Below are 17,110 nucleotides of genomic sequence, written 5' to 3' on the forward strand. Positions count from 1 at the left end.
TGTCCTGAGCAAATGGTGGGGGCCTGAAGCAGTGGAGTGGGAGAGGTGAGGGGGGAGTCACGGGGAGATTAAGGGACAGAAGGCAAGCAGATTTGCAGACCTGATGAGCGAGGAGGAGGTGCGAGGGATGAGTGAGGATGGGGTAGCAGGGGAGGGAACACGGCCTGGGGGAAGCTGGCTGGGGAGGGGGAGGAGCACTCTCCCAGCTGGCCACTTGAAGTACAAACAAAGAGAGGGAGAAGCGACACTTTGAACTGAAGCACACTGCTCTCCAGTATACACACGAACTGTAAACAAACAAAATCCTTAACCCCTTCCATGCTGATGACGGAATCGCTCCGTCATCAGCTACAGTTGAGCTGTGCTGATGACGGAGCGGTTCCGTCATGGCCCGGCCGCCGCGCCTGCGCGGCGCTGATTTCGCGCCTGCGCGGGCGTTCTAAAGAGCGGGGCGGGTCATGACGGAACCGCTCCGTCACCAGCACAGCTCAACTGTAGCTGGTGACGGAGCGGTTCTGTCACCAGCATGCGGCGGCCGCGCGGCCGCCCCGCCCCTTTAGCGCTGCGGCGGAATAGCCGCCGCAGCGAAGGGGTTAAACAGAATACCGCCATACAGTGGAAAACACACACACAAAATGCTCACAGCGTCTGCAGACAAAAAACGCATAGACACAGAAACTGAAGTTTTCACAAACTGTCACAAACAGTATGCACATAAATACATTTGTGAACAAATATACACAGAATCGGTAACACTCACAGAAAGGAACAGCCACAAGGGTCATGAGGTACCAGAAGCCGAAGGCCAAGTTCTACAAAAAGACAAAGAGCTTGGCACACGGCGTGAAACTTCAGCAGGCAGACTGCAAGGAAGTGATCGAGTCCGTGAAGGTTTGGAGGGCGGGACCGGGCAGGATGGAAAATGCTACGATTGTTAAGAGTAAAATCGCACTGTAATGCGCTGAAACTAAAAAAAAAACCAAGCACTGTAAAAACAAACAAGCATTGCTCATTTAACACTATAATCCATGAACGCACCTACAGCGTGCGTGTGAAGTTTTCTCTTTTTTTCATTTACTGATTCAAGTTGTACTCATAAATAAAGAAAAATAAAGCAGTGGCAAAGCTTTTTTTTTTAAGGCGGGAGGAGGGAAATAACGAAAGCTGAGCTCAGAAGTAACACGGAAAGTACTGGTGCGGGAAAGATCATAGAGGATGGCGGCTGGACAAGCAGGGCAAGAGAGAGCAACGTGGAGCACGTGAGAACAGAAGCACACAGGAGAAAGAGAGCAACGCGGAACGGGTAGAAGCACACGGGGAAAAAAGCAATGTGTGGGAGGTGAAGCACACAAGGGCAAGCACAACACTGAGGGAGTGGCGGAGCAACATGGAGCGCGGTGGAGTGGCGATAGATAAAGAGGCAACCCCCCCCATTAAAAAAAAAAACAAGAGCGGCCGGGAAACTGAAAGTACGGCCGGCCAGCCATGAATAATTAGGGGAGGAGAAGCCGCAGAGCGCACACTGGGAGAAGCCCTTTGATGTGGTGGCGGCCGTGAAAAAATGCAATTAGGAGGGAGGGAGGGAGGCTGATGCGCGTGCTTGTTTGCTCACGTGATTCACATGAACTCGAAGAAAACCGCACAGAAAAAGCCATAGTTTGACGAGTATTTTGACCACTAGAAATCTCTCCTTTTCCATTCCTGCGGAATGGGAAAAGGCGAGACCTAAAAAGAAAACTGTGCCCTTCCTTAGTGTGAAATGAAATCATTATTTATATGTTTTTTTTAAACGTTTTTATTTCCCCTTATACCTTATATCGCCCCTTTTTTTAAACATTTTTATTCCCCTTATACCTTTTATCGCCCTAGCACCCCATGTCCCCAACCCCCCTTTTATTTTTTATTTTTTGTAGACTGCATGCAAGGGGATTCTATTCTACTAATGTGTATCAGAATCTAATTCAGATTAGAATCTAACTTCTCAGTCATAGAGCATAAAACATTTAAGGGAGAGGTGAGGAAATCATACTAGTGTTGGGTTTCTTTCATGTTAATAAGAAATGTATCAACTTCTTGCGAAGAGGTGAAATTATAGGTTTTGTTTCTCCACACCACCTTCAGTACAGCTGGGAATTTCATCTGCACCTGTGCACCCAGGCTCCTTAGGTCTGACATTCGTGACCCTAGCCCCCACTGCCTTTGCGCTGTGACTTTACCTACATCAGAACGAATAAGGTATTTTGTTGCATTCGTCTGAAGAGACGAGTCAGTGAGTGCCCTGCCTAATATCAGCTCCATAACCGCGTATGTATGGAAATTCACTAAAATTTTCCTTGAGGCTTTTCTATCAGGATGCTGCCTGAAAGAATCCCTGTGTGCCCTCTGTATTTTGTTCTCAAGATCAATGTCTGGGTTATCTTTTAACACCCCTTCCCTGAGGAGTTTACACACCAGAGACTTAACATTCCCATTTTCTGCCCCCTCAGGTATCTTGAGAAATGTAAGATTATTTCTTCTAGCATGGATCTCCAGTCGCTCCATGTCCATTTGCAGAGATCTTTTCTGTGCTTTTAGCTCAGCTATATCTTTCGAATGGGCTTGAGTCACTCTGGAGAGGATGGCAACCTCTCCTTCCAGCACCTCCGTCCGGTTGCAGATATCATCTAATTTTGTCTCCAGGCTGGTGCATTTCCCATTTATTTCCTTCTGATTGCTCTCAGAGATTTCAAACTTAGAATGTAAGTCCTCCCGAAGAGATTGAAGGAGTAGTTCAAGCTGACCATGTCCACTACCCAGCTCTCCCGGCCGGGTTTCCATGGGACCTATTCCAGAGTTGTCCCTTAGTGATCCAGCTGAGGACAGGGGACAGGGCTCCGAGGGTATCTGGGAAGCAGAAACTTCCATCGCAGCAGAGGAAGAAGTAGATTGACCAATTTCTAAGTCTGTCTCTGGCTCAGACAATAGTGGAGTACACCTATTTTCAACCGCAATATGAGGATACACGGTAGGGGGGAAGCTACCTGCTTGGTTGCTTTTATAGTACCAGCGTTGCCTGCACCGGCAGTGGACGGGGCCCCTCGGCCCTTGGAAGCGGTCACCTGCTCCATTATTTTAAAAAAGGGTTTCAGTGAAGGGGTTGGTTTTAGTGAGGGGGACAGTTTTTACGTTTCTTGGCTTCCCCTGTCTTACTTTTTTCTCTCCTTTCTTTTTTTTTCTGTTGTGGGTTAAGAGGGACCACCACTCCTGTACAGCCAATATGAGGTAGCAGCAGCTCTCTATCAAGCTGAGAGCTCAACTGATACCTGTTCTTTACCCTGGCCGGGGCAGGCTGTGCAGATACCACAGGTAGAGCTTTCTGGGTCCTCCCTCCTTCTTTACTCTCTGTGCCCTCCCCGCCCTCCTTCACCCCCCATAGCTCTTCCTTGCCTATAGTGCACTCTTTGAGCACTGCACAAAGTGTAACGGAGGAGCTAGATGTCAGTGGTTGTTAAGCTGTCCTCTTGTATTTTGGAATAAACTCACTTCATGATTCAATCTAAAGGATACTGTGATACTTACTTCAACTCTAAAACCCCTGCCATTTATCTACCTCTGTCCACATCCTTTGCTTTAGTCAGGCACCGATTTTCAATTATTTAAATCCATGTTTAGCCCACCTTTTCTAAAAACAGCACTACTACCCATCACTCCCACTATCAATCAATCAGGGTTTTCTAAAGCGCGCTACTCACCTGTGAGGGTACCAAGGCGCTGGGGGTCGGAGGGTGGAGGGGAGGTGAAGCTCCAGATCAGTTGAAGAGCCAAATCCTGAGGCTCTTCCTGAAGGTGTGCAGAGTGGGGGAGCGTCTGATGTTGATTGGGAGCTTATTCCAGGCCTTTGCTGCGAAGTAGAAGAAGGCTCTTCCACCTGTTCTGGTTCTGCGGTTGTGTGGGGTCTCTGCCAGGGCGAGGTCGGCGGAGCAGAGGTTCCTTTTGGGTACGTGGAAGGAGCCTCTTTCATTGAGGTATTTGGGTCTGATGTTGTGGAGGGATTTGTAGGCGTTGGTGAGTAGCTTGAAGGTTACTGTTAAAATGAAGAATGTCTCATAGTCAGGTTGTGTAGTGATCCAGCGCCCCTATAGAAAATCTGTCTCAATAATACTACCCAACATCTGATACTCACCATTAATCACAAATCACTCACAAGGCCTATAAACTAACGAGACAGTTTTTGAGCAACTGAATCATGTGACCTAATTAATTTGAACCTATTCACAAAATATTTACACATTTATATACATCTTCAGTGTATTATTTCTTACCATGATTTTTAAGCATATATCATTATAATTAAGTCACTAAGGTAAATGGATCAACTAATGATAACTAGACATGAATAAACAAGACCAGCTTGTTGTTTCACAATCTAATTTATTAACTCTTTATTAAAAGAATGAGCATTCTTAGTTAATCTTTATTTTATTAACAAAATATCAGCAGCTTTTAATTGAAGGAAAGGCACATTAGTCTGGCATTGTTAAAGGAAAATCAGATGACATGAAATAAAGCGAATAAAGGTTTCTATTCCCTAAATCCTAATTTCCCCGTCTAAATCTCTCTTGACCTAAAGGAAAAGTCAATTAAGTCTAAGATCCTTACGTGCCCCAAAAGTCCATCAGCACGTCAGACTCTTCAGGAATCAGAAAACAAGCAAGCAGCCCTACTTGTCCACAGGGCAATTTTTATACCTTTCTGTCTAACTAATCTCACTAAAAGTATATTTTTCTCTGTCATCCAGTGTTTTCATTGGCTGACTGATGTCAGCTCATATGGTGTCATCAACTCTCTCGAAGCCTAGATTTGACTTTTCTTAGAGTCCATTTTCTCTTATTCACAAGTCACGCAGCTTCCTCAAATTGAAACATTTGCAAATCACAGACTGTGACTTCCTCAGCTTGGCAATCTTTGCCAGTTCCTGTCCTTGATTTGGTCCTTCCAAGAGCACGTATAATACAATTTTCATTTGAGCTTGCAAATATTTTCAACGTGATAAAAGTTTCCATGCAGGGCTCTTGCTTTCTCTAGACAGGACTCGAGACACCATCTTTTAAAACGCTAGGCCTTAAGCCTCTCCAATTCGAAACTAGTATTCAAACAAAGACAAAACAATAATTAATTAAAGAATTAAGTTTTGTTCTGTTACCCACCCTCTTTGCTAAATATGAACCCATTAATCAATGTTACCTAGCATTTAGCACAAAGAAAGCAGCATTTTATATTTACTTTTTCTTTTTCAGCCGCAGAATCCTCCACGAACTTTGCCACACAAAAGACGTAAAGACATCACATAAGCACATAAAATAAGCACATGCCATTATTTATTCAGCCGCATTTAATACTGACAAAGACAATAGACAAGGTTAATTTATTATTTTCCACGTACTTGCAGTTGCAACATAAAGCACAAATATTAGTCCCATGTGTCGTATAATGTATTTTAATCTAGGTTGGTTAATATTTTCACTCCATACTGTTAGTACTGTTATTTAGTTATGGAAGTATAACTTTGGGAGTCAGAACAAAATGTTATTCTGAACCTCGCTCCATCAACTCCCTCATCTGGTGATTTCAAAATCACCAAACTACACCCAAAAATTTGGAAATTTTTTAATCCTAAAAACATGTTTTGATCACTCAGTATTAGTAATTCTAAACCTTTGATTCTGCTGTCTGTTTGCAACTCTCATATTGTGTTCTACGAAACTCTTCTAGTTCAATTTCTTTTTCCTGTTCTTTTCTGAGTTTATAGATCCTTTTCTTTTCCTTCTGATATTTCTTTCTCTTGTGTAACATGCAACTAATTTTCAACAGAAGTATCACAAAGACTATGACTAGTAAAGGTGTCAGTATTTTGCCTAAAATTGAACTACCAATCTTTTGAAACCAGGTTTTGATTGCTGCAAATCTTTTGCTCAGACGTTCTGAAAAATATTCATCTTCTAAAGGTTCAATTTCAGAGTGTAACTCAGTGATGTTTTTAATGTACATCTCAATATTCTGGCTCTTGTCTGGAATGTATGTACAGCAATGCTGGACATGTAAAATTCCACAAACTCCTCCCTCTTTTCCTAGCAGGATATCAAGGGCAAGACGGTTCTGCATAACCATGGATCTCACAGAAATAAGTTCGGTATCCACTAACTGAAAACCACTGGCAGTATCAGTAGACAATCTGTCAACAATTGTTGATAATTTTCTGATTTTAACTGCATTCAGGGTAATACCCACCAAAGGTATTATTGCACCAAATATGTCACCCAAAATTTCTGAAAAACTTTCCCTCTTGTATCTGTTCAGGTGATTGCCAATTTCGAATGAACCTTCTGCATTTCTGTCAACATGAAAAATGTTTGGAAAAACTAATCCAACAAAACAAGTCCCATACCAGTGATCAGGGAGATTGTAATAGGCTTTGTCCCTACACACAAAATAAATTCCGTGAAAAATTGGATCTTTGCGACTTTTGAATCCCCAACCACCCAGGATTTGATAAGTATCCTCACACTGACTTGCACCCACAAAATAGTTGTCAAAAAGCGTATTGTCTCTTCTAATACAAAGTTTGCCACTAACAGATTTATCTATGTGAATTGCTACATTTTCTACTCTACCGTTGAGCTCTTCATCTTCGATTTGCCAAAACTTTGATTTGGTTTGTTTCAGCATTTCATTCCTCTTATAAATTGCCCTTCTCTCTTCAACTAGGTTTAAGAGAGATTTCTCCTCAGTTCTCAGCTTGCATGTTAAATTGTTTCTGAAAGCATAGTCATAAGTGAGTTCATTTGTTACAATGAAAAATTCCCTCATCTGCTTAGCATGTTTATGTTTATTCAGGTTATTGTCAACTTTTAAGATTGCAAAAATCTCATCAAAGTTTGAGTAATAGTACTCTAAACGACCTGTCTGATAAAACAGACTAGCTATCACACTACAAGTAATACCATAAGAGGAAGCATATTGTACGTCACCCCCTCAGAAAAAGAAGCAGGTAGTTTCACACATATATAACAATCCTTAACTTCCATCACTTTGACATATTCAGAAAGAAGTCTTGAGAAGGTATTACTAGAAAAATCACCAACAGATGTATCTTGGTAGATCTCTGGTTTGTGATCAATAACTCTGTTAGTTTTGCCTGACGCACCACGGTTATCTTGTTTAGCCATAGCTTTGCTTGTCATGTTAGCCTTATACGTATCCTTGTCAATTCCAAACGGGAAAATGACAGCTAAAACCAACCAGACCAAGATTAGTAAAACCACACAAATAGAAGACACTTTACAACATTTCTTTAAAATCGAACATCTCGAATTGATATTAGTATAAGGCATTTTTACTTTGTAACAGAAGTATTACAATTTTTTTTAAATTACTAAATATAATACCCCCCTATTTTACTTTTTAAATTTTTTTAAGAAAAGAAAACCCTACTTTCTAACAGCTTTTCTTCGACCTTACGTCTTGCATCAATGTGTTTTTCCAGCTAACACAATTTCTTCAACCTTGTGTCACCTAACACAATTTCTTCAGCCTTATGCCAAATTCAGATTTCAACTTTAAATGAAAACAAAGTCAGTCATTTTCGCTTGTGTCGTCTATATCTTCCTGACTACTGCTGTTGATTTCCACTACTGGTGGAATTATGATATACGTCCACTCAGGGGACTTGTATTTTTGATTAGGCTTAACAACTCTTTTTGCTCTATTGCTAATCACTTCTATTTTCTTTCCTGCCTCAATTTTCTTATCTGTATCTTCTTTTTGACTTGGTATTTCATTAATTTGCTCCTTTGATCTTTTGACTAATTTGAATTTCAGACCTCCATTCTCATTAGGCCAGTTATCCCCTTTTCTTGATAACTTTTTCTTTGGCTCAGGCGCATTGCATTCTGTTCTCCAAGCTCTTTTTCTAAATTTTCTTATTTCTGAATCTTCATCACTTTCTTCTGAATCTGTATCAGAGATCTCAAATCTAAATCTGGGTTCTTCTTTACTTGGCAGTTTCACTCCGTTAGGAACGTCATCCTTATAGCTGGTACTTGGTAATTCGTCTTCTTCTTCTTCTTCAATTACCTTTAACTTCCCAGTTTCAGAATTCTTGTTCCTGCTTTCAGAGCTTCCAATCTGCTTTTCAATACTCCCCTGATTTTGAATCACTTCTTGATCAGACTCTTTTTCTGTTTCTTTTTCTAGCAGATCTTCATCATTTTCAGAGTCTAATATGCCAATTTCTGATTCTTTTTCATCCAATGCCTCATTCACATGTGAATCTTTATCCAGATGTTGACTTTCTTGTCGATCTTCAGGATCTGGATTTCTTTCAGGTTCTTCTTCAGAGTCTGAATCAGTTGTAGTATCACCTTCATCGTCAGAATTTTCAGGTGGTGGCACTCGAATGGTGTGACTTGCATGAATCCACCTCTTCAAACCCTTACACTTTACAGCATTTGTTGTGACAAGTATCACCTGCCTTGCCTTTTGCCACCTTGGTACTAGGCAGTTTCTTCTTTGGTGAACTTTTGTCCTTACCCAGTCTCCTGGTAACAGATCATGAGCTTGTTCCTTTTCTCTCGTGATCACTTCAGTTCCCACCTGATTGAACACAGAAGTCACGACCTCAGAAAGGTTTCTGCAATGTTCCAAAATTACGCTATCATTTATGCTCATTAATTTTCCAACAGGTACAAATGCTTGTCTCATGACCCTACCCATGACAATATCATGAGGAATCAGACCTGTCTTTTTATCTGGAGTGCTTCTCAAAGACATCAAAACAAGAGGAAGTGCATCGGTCCACTTAATTCCAGTAGCTAGACACATCTTAGCTATTCTATTCTTGATTGTACCATTTATTTGTTCAACAACACCTGATGCTTCTGGTCTGTAGGCACAGTGCAGCTTTTGTTTTATATTCAATGCTTCACAAATCATTTGTATTAGTCTGTTTTCAAAATGTGTGCCACGATCACTTTCAACTGTCACTGGAAAACCGTACCTAGGTATGATCTCCCTTGAGAGCAATTTTGCAACTGCAACTGAATCATTGTGACGAGTTGGGAACGCTTCCACCCATCTTGAAAATAGACAGACTATCACAAGTACATATCTTAACTTATTATGAGGTGGCATGTCAATGAAATCCATTTGCAACCTGGTAAAAGGACCACCCTCCCGTCCTATGGTTCCCATGCTCACAACTGTTTTTCTGTTTGGATTGATTTGTTGACAGATCAGGCACCTCTGACAAAAAGATTCAGCAATCAGTCTGAATTTTGGATTAAACCATGTTTGCCTAAATAACCTAATCATAGAATCTCTTCCAATGTGTCCTGGACCATGGTACATTCTTGCCATGTCAGAAATCATGCTATTTGGCATAACTGGTCTGTCATCTTTGTAAACCCAAACCTCATCTTCTTCTCGCTGTCTGCAACCTGCTTTTAACCAAGTGTCTTTTTCCTCATCATCTGCCTCATCTTGTAAATCCTTTACTCCTTGCCATGTCTCAACTACAGATGTTAGCATGAATGAATTCAAAACATGTTCATTGTTTCTTTCCTGATTAATTGAAAAATTGTTTTCCGCACAATATTTTGCAATCTCATCAGCATAGGAATTACCCTTGGTAATATAATCCTTGCCCTTTTTGTGTGCTTGCACATTTCACAACAGCAATTTTCTCTGGTAACTGAATGCCATCAATCAATCTTTTGATCAATTTTGCATTTCTGATTGGTGTTCCCGCAGAAGTCAAATAACCTCTCTGAGACCAGAGCTGGCCATAGTCATGAACTACGCCATATCCATACTGACTATCAGTCACTATGGTAATTCTTAATTCTTTTACTCTTTCACATGCACGTATTAAAGCAATTCATTCTGCCACTTGAGCTGAACGAATTCCTTCAAGACAGGAAGCTTCAACTACATCTGCAACTGTACAGACAGAATATGCTGCTCTCAGAAACACCTTCATCTGTTCTCAAGCATGAGCCATCAACAAAATAAAAAAAATCTGATTCAGTTAGCGGGACATCCTTAATGTCCTGCCTTTGTTTGGTGCAGTATTCTAAAACATCCAAGCATTTGTGATCAATGTCATTCTCATTTCTGATTTCTGTTACTGTACCATCAGGCAATAATGTGGAAGGATTTAAATTCACACATCTTGCTATTGAGACGTTATCTGATCCCAGAATAACTTTCTCATATTTTGTCAACCTGTTACTTGTTAAATGCTGTGTTTTGCTTCTGGTAAGAAGAATTTCAACTGAATGAGGTACATATACTTTTACAGGAAACCCCATTATGATTCCTTCACTCTGCTCAAGGCTTACACTTGTTGCAGCTACTGCTTTTAAGCAGCCTGGTAATGTTTTCGCAACAGGATCAAGAACTGCTGAGAAATAGGCAATTGGCTTTCTCAGTTTGCCATGTCTCTGAATCAAAACTGACAATGCACATCCTTCCCTTTCACTGCAGTACAGCTCAAATTCCTTCTCATAGTCTGGCATGCCTAAAGCTGGTGCTTCACACAGACTTCTTTTAGCTGTTCAAAAGCTTCTAACTCAGTTTCTGTTAAGGTAATCGGGTCTTTTATGTCTGCTTTTGTTAATCTCTGCAATGGCTTTGCAATTACTGAAAAACCACTAATCCATTGGCGACAATAACCAACCATTCCTAGAAACATTCTGACCTGTCTCTGTGTTCTTGGAGGTTGCATTCCCTGAATCATTTTAATTTTCTCAATTGTCACTTGCCTGATTCCCTTTGCAATTCTGTGACCAAGGTATTTCACTTCTTGTTTGCAAAACTGTAATTTTGCAGGAGACACTTTATGTCCCTCATCTGCCAAATGATTCAAAAGAGTAATGGTGTCTGTTACACAGTTATCTCATGTTTTTGCAGCCACAAGGAGATCATCTATGTACTGGACTAATGTTGACTTTCCAGGCAAATCTAGATTCTCCAAGGATTTCTTTAACAACTGATTAAAGATAGATGGACTCTCTGTATACCCTTGAGGAATACGACACCATGCTAGGATACGATCCTGGAACCTGAACGCAAAAATCTGCTGGCTATCTAGATGCAAGGGAACAGTAAAGAATGCATTGCAAAGGTCTATAACTGTGTACCATTCTGCATCATGCAGAATCTGATAAAGAATTACCGCCGGGTTTGGAACAACGGGGCAACATGGAACAACTATCTGATTAACCTTTCTCAGGTCGTGAACAATCCTGAACGTTCCGTTTGGCTTTTTGATCCCCATAATCGGTGAATTACATGGACTGCTTTCAATTTCTTTTAAAACACCTTGTTTTATGAACTTGTCAAGTACAGGTATGACACCTTCAATAGTTTCGGCTTTCATTTTATACTGAGGAATGTTTGGAAAATCTACTCCTTGCTTTACTGTGATTTTCACTGGATCAACATTTTTCACCAAGCCCATTTCACTTCCTGTCAAATCCCAAATTTTAGCATTGACTGTTTCTTTTAATTCTTCTGGAAGATTATCTTTCTCAAATACAGGAAATAATTTATTTTCCTCTGCTTCAACCATTAACATTGTTAACTTGTAAAGCCCATCTTCCTCCTGAGTTTGCAGCTCAATACCATCTGGTGAGCAGTACATTTTGCAATTCATCTTGCACAGTATGACCCTCCCTAACAGGTTTACAGGACTGCTGTTAAAAACTACAAATCTGTGTTTGTCTTTAAATTTGCCAATTACAACTTTGACAGGTTCTGTTAGATCTGTTTTGATTTGCTGATTAGCTACGCCAACTACTTGGATGGTGTCACCAGAGAGAGGCAGGTTTTCTATTTCCACTGATCTATCAGTAGAACGGGTAGCACCAGTGTCCACAAGAAAAGTGATTTCTACATCATTCACTTCACCATTTACAAATGGACCGGACTGATCTACCTCAGGAGTGGCTCCAAGCACACACTCTTCCTCCTCTCTCAGGCACCGTCATAAGTAATCTTCTGAATCACTACCTCCATTTTCTTTTAGCCAATATTGTTGAGAAACATTTGACACATTCACTCTTTGTGGTCTGTTTACCTGATCACCTCCGCAGAATCCTGTTTCTGAATTGTATCTCTGCTCATGCATACAGTTTGGAAGTGGCGGTTGTGGAATCTGACTCTGCTGATTCACTACCTGTCGCTGTAGCTGTTGCTGCTGATTTATTTCATTTATCTGTCGCTGTAGCTGTTGCTGCAGATTTACCCCATTCTGCACCTGTGGATTTAATGATGCATTTTTTAAATTTCTGGGCGGATTTTTACATTCGTGCTTCCAGTGTCAAATTTCGCCGCAATTAAAGCATGGTAATTTCTGTTTCAATTCCTCAATGTTCACATTCAATTTTGGCTTATTGTAATTACCCTTAAATTTACCTTGATTCGAATGAACATTTTTATTCTCCTGGGTTGCAATTTGTTGTTCAGCTACCTTCACTTGTGCCCACATAGCTTTTTCTTTAAGCTTTTTCTGCTTGGCATCTATCTCATCACTGCAGTATTTTGCTTTTCTCAGAATGTCGTCAACTGTAAGTGATTGCCAGCCGACAATTCCATTTCTGATCATTTCACCAATTTCAGGTCTTAAGCCATATACAAATCTGTATATGAAGTGGCTCATGTCTTTCTCACTTAATTTTTCATAGCCACTGTATTGTTTAAATACCAGTAGTAACCTTTCATAAAATGAATGAACTGATTCTTTTGGCTCTTAATTTGTTCTATCAATTTTAACCCAATCAACTTCTTTTGGGGCAATCTTGTTTTTCAACCAAACAATTACTTTGTCATATAAATCCATGACATTTGGTGAAGGAGCACCTGTTACTCTATCTCGCTCGGGTTCTTCTTTGGGCCAACTTACAGAAATTTTGCATTCTGTCCAAAGATCTGATGGGACAACAATGTCAAAGAATCCATCGAGATCAACCCACAGAACTTTTGAAACTTTAATGAATCTATCCACCTGTCGATACCATTCTACTGGCTTTTCTCTCAGCCGAGGAAAATCATTTTTGAACAGCAAAATGTTCTGTCTTGTCCAAGGAACATGCACATACCCACCTCCTGCAATTTCTCTCATTGGAAACTGATTTGCTAACTCTCCCCTTTCTTTTCTTTCTTCCTCTCTTTTCTTTGTCCATTTTACTCTCCACTTACTCAATTCACCCAATCTTTTTAAAAACACAATCAATTCTTTTATATGAGTAATTCTTCCATTGGAATTCAAATTTTCAATGTCTTTTGCAGAGAAATCCACTCTGTAATGTTTTCCCAAATGTTTCTGTCGACTCAAATCAACCTCTAGCTCAACAGATAATTCTTCCAATTGATCATATTTATTTTTTGTTTTCCACTGAATGCTTTTACAGATAAACAATAATTCATCATCCTGATACAGCTTTAAATTGTCAGGTCCAATTGTGCCAATAATCAATTCCTCCAAATCTGCTTTCAATTTTGCAACATCAAGTAATTTAACTTCTGGAGTCTTTGGGATATGCGTTAAATCTATTTTACTTATGCTCTTTTCTGGAGACATTTCAGTATCAGATTCTGCACCAGTTGGTGTTCTGCATGTTGGACTTTGATTAAAAGTTAAATCACGCATCTTTGTTTTCTCTCGGTGAATTTCTGATAAATCTAAGTAAAATCTTTCAGCCACTTTCTGAATTTCTGCATTTAATGGAACAGTCAGAGCTGAGAGTCTAACTTCTCTTTGATCAAAAACTGGAAGAACTGGTCCAATCGTTACTGGAACCATTACTGCTTCCGTGCTTTTAGTTAACTGTTGTATTAATTCATCTTTGATCGAAAATATTCTAATGAATTTGGTATTTTTCCACATCCTTCTGTTCCCATTTCATTTCTTGGAATTCTATTTCCCAAAACTGGAGTTTCAGTATAATTTCTATTTTCTCCAGACGTACTTGAATTAGTTCTTGTTTCTACTCTTTCATGAGTTTTTGCATTATTCGGGTATAATCTGGGAGATGCCTCATCAATTATTTCCATAGGAGGAGCACTTGGGGTAGTTCTTTGAGGAACCATCGGGGAAGACCATGTACAGGCGGGTTGATAAGGGGTCTGTTTCTGTTTTGAAATATACATTTCTTTTAAAACTGGGTCTTCTGAATCATTTTCTTCATTAATATTATTTTTCTTTTGGGTATTCTTTTGACCTGGTACCTAAGTAACCATCACTCTTACTGGGTACAATCCATCACACATGTCTGCACGCCTCCATCGACGCATTCTATCTTCATGAGTTTCCCTGTTAATGTCTAATTTTGGACCTCTTGTTATACCTCTGTTTTCTCGCTCAAGATCAAAAATCTCATCTTCCCATTCAGCTAGAGCCTCAAATTGAGTAGGTCTAGGCTTTGGCACAAGACTCATCATTTTTTCGCTTAGGTTTTTCATAACCTTCATGTTAAATGACTCATCTTCCGGCCATGCTAAAACACCATCATCTTTGGTATATTGCATCCAATTTTCCATCCAAAGACAAGTATGATAACCAAATTCACCTTGCATATATGCTGCGGGTGTTTTGTATTTATGAAGTAATCTTCCTCCACGCGTTTCAATTTTCTTGTCAGGATTAAATACATTTTTCAATTTCTGAAGCCATGAAAGCTTCTTTTCTTCTTTCTGGTAGTAATAACTCATGTTTCTAAACAAATCCGCTTGTTTTGAAATGTTCGTAAGTATTTCTTAGTTGTTCCGCAAAACCAACCAATCCGTGCGCGAAACTCACCAACAAGCCAATCAGGTTAAGCCATGTCACTATTTTGCTAAACCAATAAAATAGCTGTTTTCAGAATAAGCCAATCAGCTGCAAGCCTGTCTAGTCACATGAGCCAATCAGTGCGCCAATACTGTGACGTATGCTAGCCAATCACAGCGCGACACTAGTGACGTACACTGCCGCTGCAGCTTCGGACAGAGAAATTCTACTCCGTAAACTCACCCCTCCTTTACAACATTTTTTCACAGTGCCATTTTTACAATATCTTTCAATGGAATCCAATTAATAACAACAGAAAAACAAACCATTTGTCTGTTTCGCTAAAATAAAGTGATAGCTTTTACAGTCATTCAAGTATTCTTTTGTGTGGAATAGACGACTCTATTCTCACAGAATATCCAATCGTTGATAAAGCAAGTAGCCTTACTCTACCCTTCTAACAAGTAATATCAAACTTGTTTCACTCTGAACGCACATATGATGCCAATTCAAAGTTTAACTCGATCAAAATTACAAACTCATTTTCGCACATACAAATGGAAGAAATCCTAACCATACATACATGAAATCTTTTAGCAGGACTCTAACCCACCAATAGAAATCCTCACTCGTCAGTAAGAATAGACGAAGCTACCTTACCCTTCACTCAAACTTGGATAAATTCTACTACTCTTTTCGCAGTGACTTTTAAAACAGGCTCCAAGTCCCTATACCCGAAAGCTACAATTTCATAGACAATCCTCACTAAGCATTTTACCTCACACACCTTAAATCCCTAAACTTGTGTTGTACGTCCACAACACTAGTGATATATGACAATACCACTATTTTGAAACAGAACAAATGCACTGTGCAACTTTACCTGTTACACTACACTTTTGCCGGCAAGCTAGGATTTTTCACACTGCTGGAAAAAACCTTTCGACAACATATAACAACTGGACAAACTTAACATGTTTTAGTCATCAATCCTATGTAATTACCATGTAACATGTCAGTTACCATAGTAACCGGAATCTGCTACCAAGAAATTGATCCAGCGCCCCTATAGAAAATCTGTCTCAATAACACTACCCAACATCTGATACTCACCATTAATCACAAATCACAAGGCCCATAAACTAACAAGACAGTTTTTGAGCAACTGAATCATGTGACCTAATTAATCTGAACCTATTCACAAAATATTTACACATTTATATACATCTGCAGTTTATTATTTCTTACCATGATTTTTAATCATATATCATTATAATTAAGTCACTAAGGTAAATGGATCAAACAATGATAACTAGACATGAATAAACAAGACCAGCTTGTTGTTTCACAATCTAATTTATTAACTCTTTATTAAAAGAATGAGCATTCTTAGTTAATATTTATGTTATTAACAAAATATCAGCAGCTTTTAATTGAAGGAAAGGCACATTAGTCTGGCATTGTTAAAGGAAAATCAGATGACATGAAATAAAGCGAATAAAGGTTTCCATTCCCTAAATCCTGATTTCCCTGTCTAAATCTCTCTTCACCTAAAGGAAAAGTCAATTAAGTCTAAGATCCTTACGTGCGCCAAAAGTCCATCAGCACATCAGACTCTTCAGGAATCAGAAAACGAGCAAGCAGCCCCCACTTGTCCACGGGGCAATTTTTATACCTTTCTGTCTAACTAATCTCACTGAAAGTATATTTTTCTCTGTCATCCAGTGTTTTCATTGGCTGACTGATGTCAGCTCATATGGTGTCATCAATTCCCGAAGCCTAGACTTGACTTTTCTTAGAGTCCATTGTCTCTTATTCACAAGTCACACAGCTTCCTCAAATTGAAACATTTGTAAATCACAGACTGTGTCTTCCTCAGCTTGGCAATCTTTGCCAGTTCCTGTCCTTGATTTGGTCCTTCCAAGAGCAAGTATAATACAATTTTCATTTGAGCTTGCAAATATTTTCAACGTGATAAAAGTTTCCATGCAGGGCTCTTGCTTTCTCTGGACAGGACTTGAGACACCATCTTTTAAAACGCTAGGCCTTAAGCCTCTCCAATTCGAAACTAGTATTTAAACAAACACAAAACAATAATTAATTAAAGAATTAAGATTCGTTCTGTTACCCACCATCTTTGCTAAATATTAACCCATTAATCAATGTTACCTAGCATTTAGCACAAAGAAAGCAGCATTTTATATTTACTTTTTCTTTTTCGGCCGCAGAATCCTCCACGAGCTTTCCCACACAAAATAAAGATATGACATAAGCACATAAAAAAAGCACATGCCATTATTTATT

At 39.6% G+C, this 17,110-nt stretch overlaps 1 pseudogene; it reads right to left on the minus strand.

Moving 5' to 3' along the window:
- Positions 1 to 7,611: 7,611 nt before the first annotated feature.
- Positions 7,612 to 14,478, minus strand: LOC147717105 (uncharacterized; annotated as a pseudogene).
- Between the last annotated feature and the right edge of the window lie 2,632 nt (positions 14,479 to 17,110).

Source organism: Lissotriton vulgaris, chromosome 5 (assembly GCF_964263255.1).
Source record: "Lissotriton vulgaris chromosome 5, aLisVul1.2, whole genome shotgun sequence".
Classification (NCBI taxonomy): Eukaryota; Metazoa; Chordata; class Amphibia; order Caudata; family Salamandridae; genus Lissotriton; species Lissotriton vulgaris.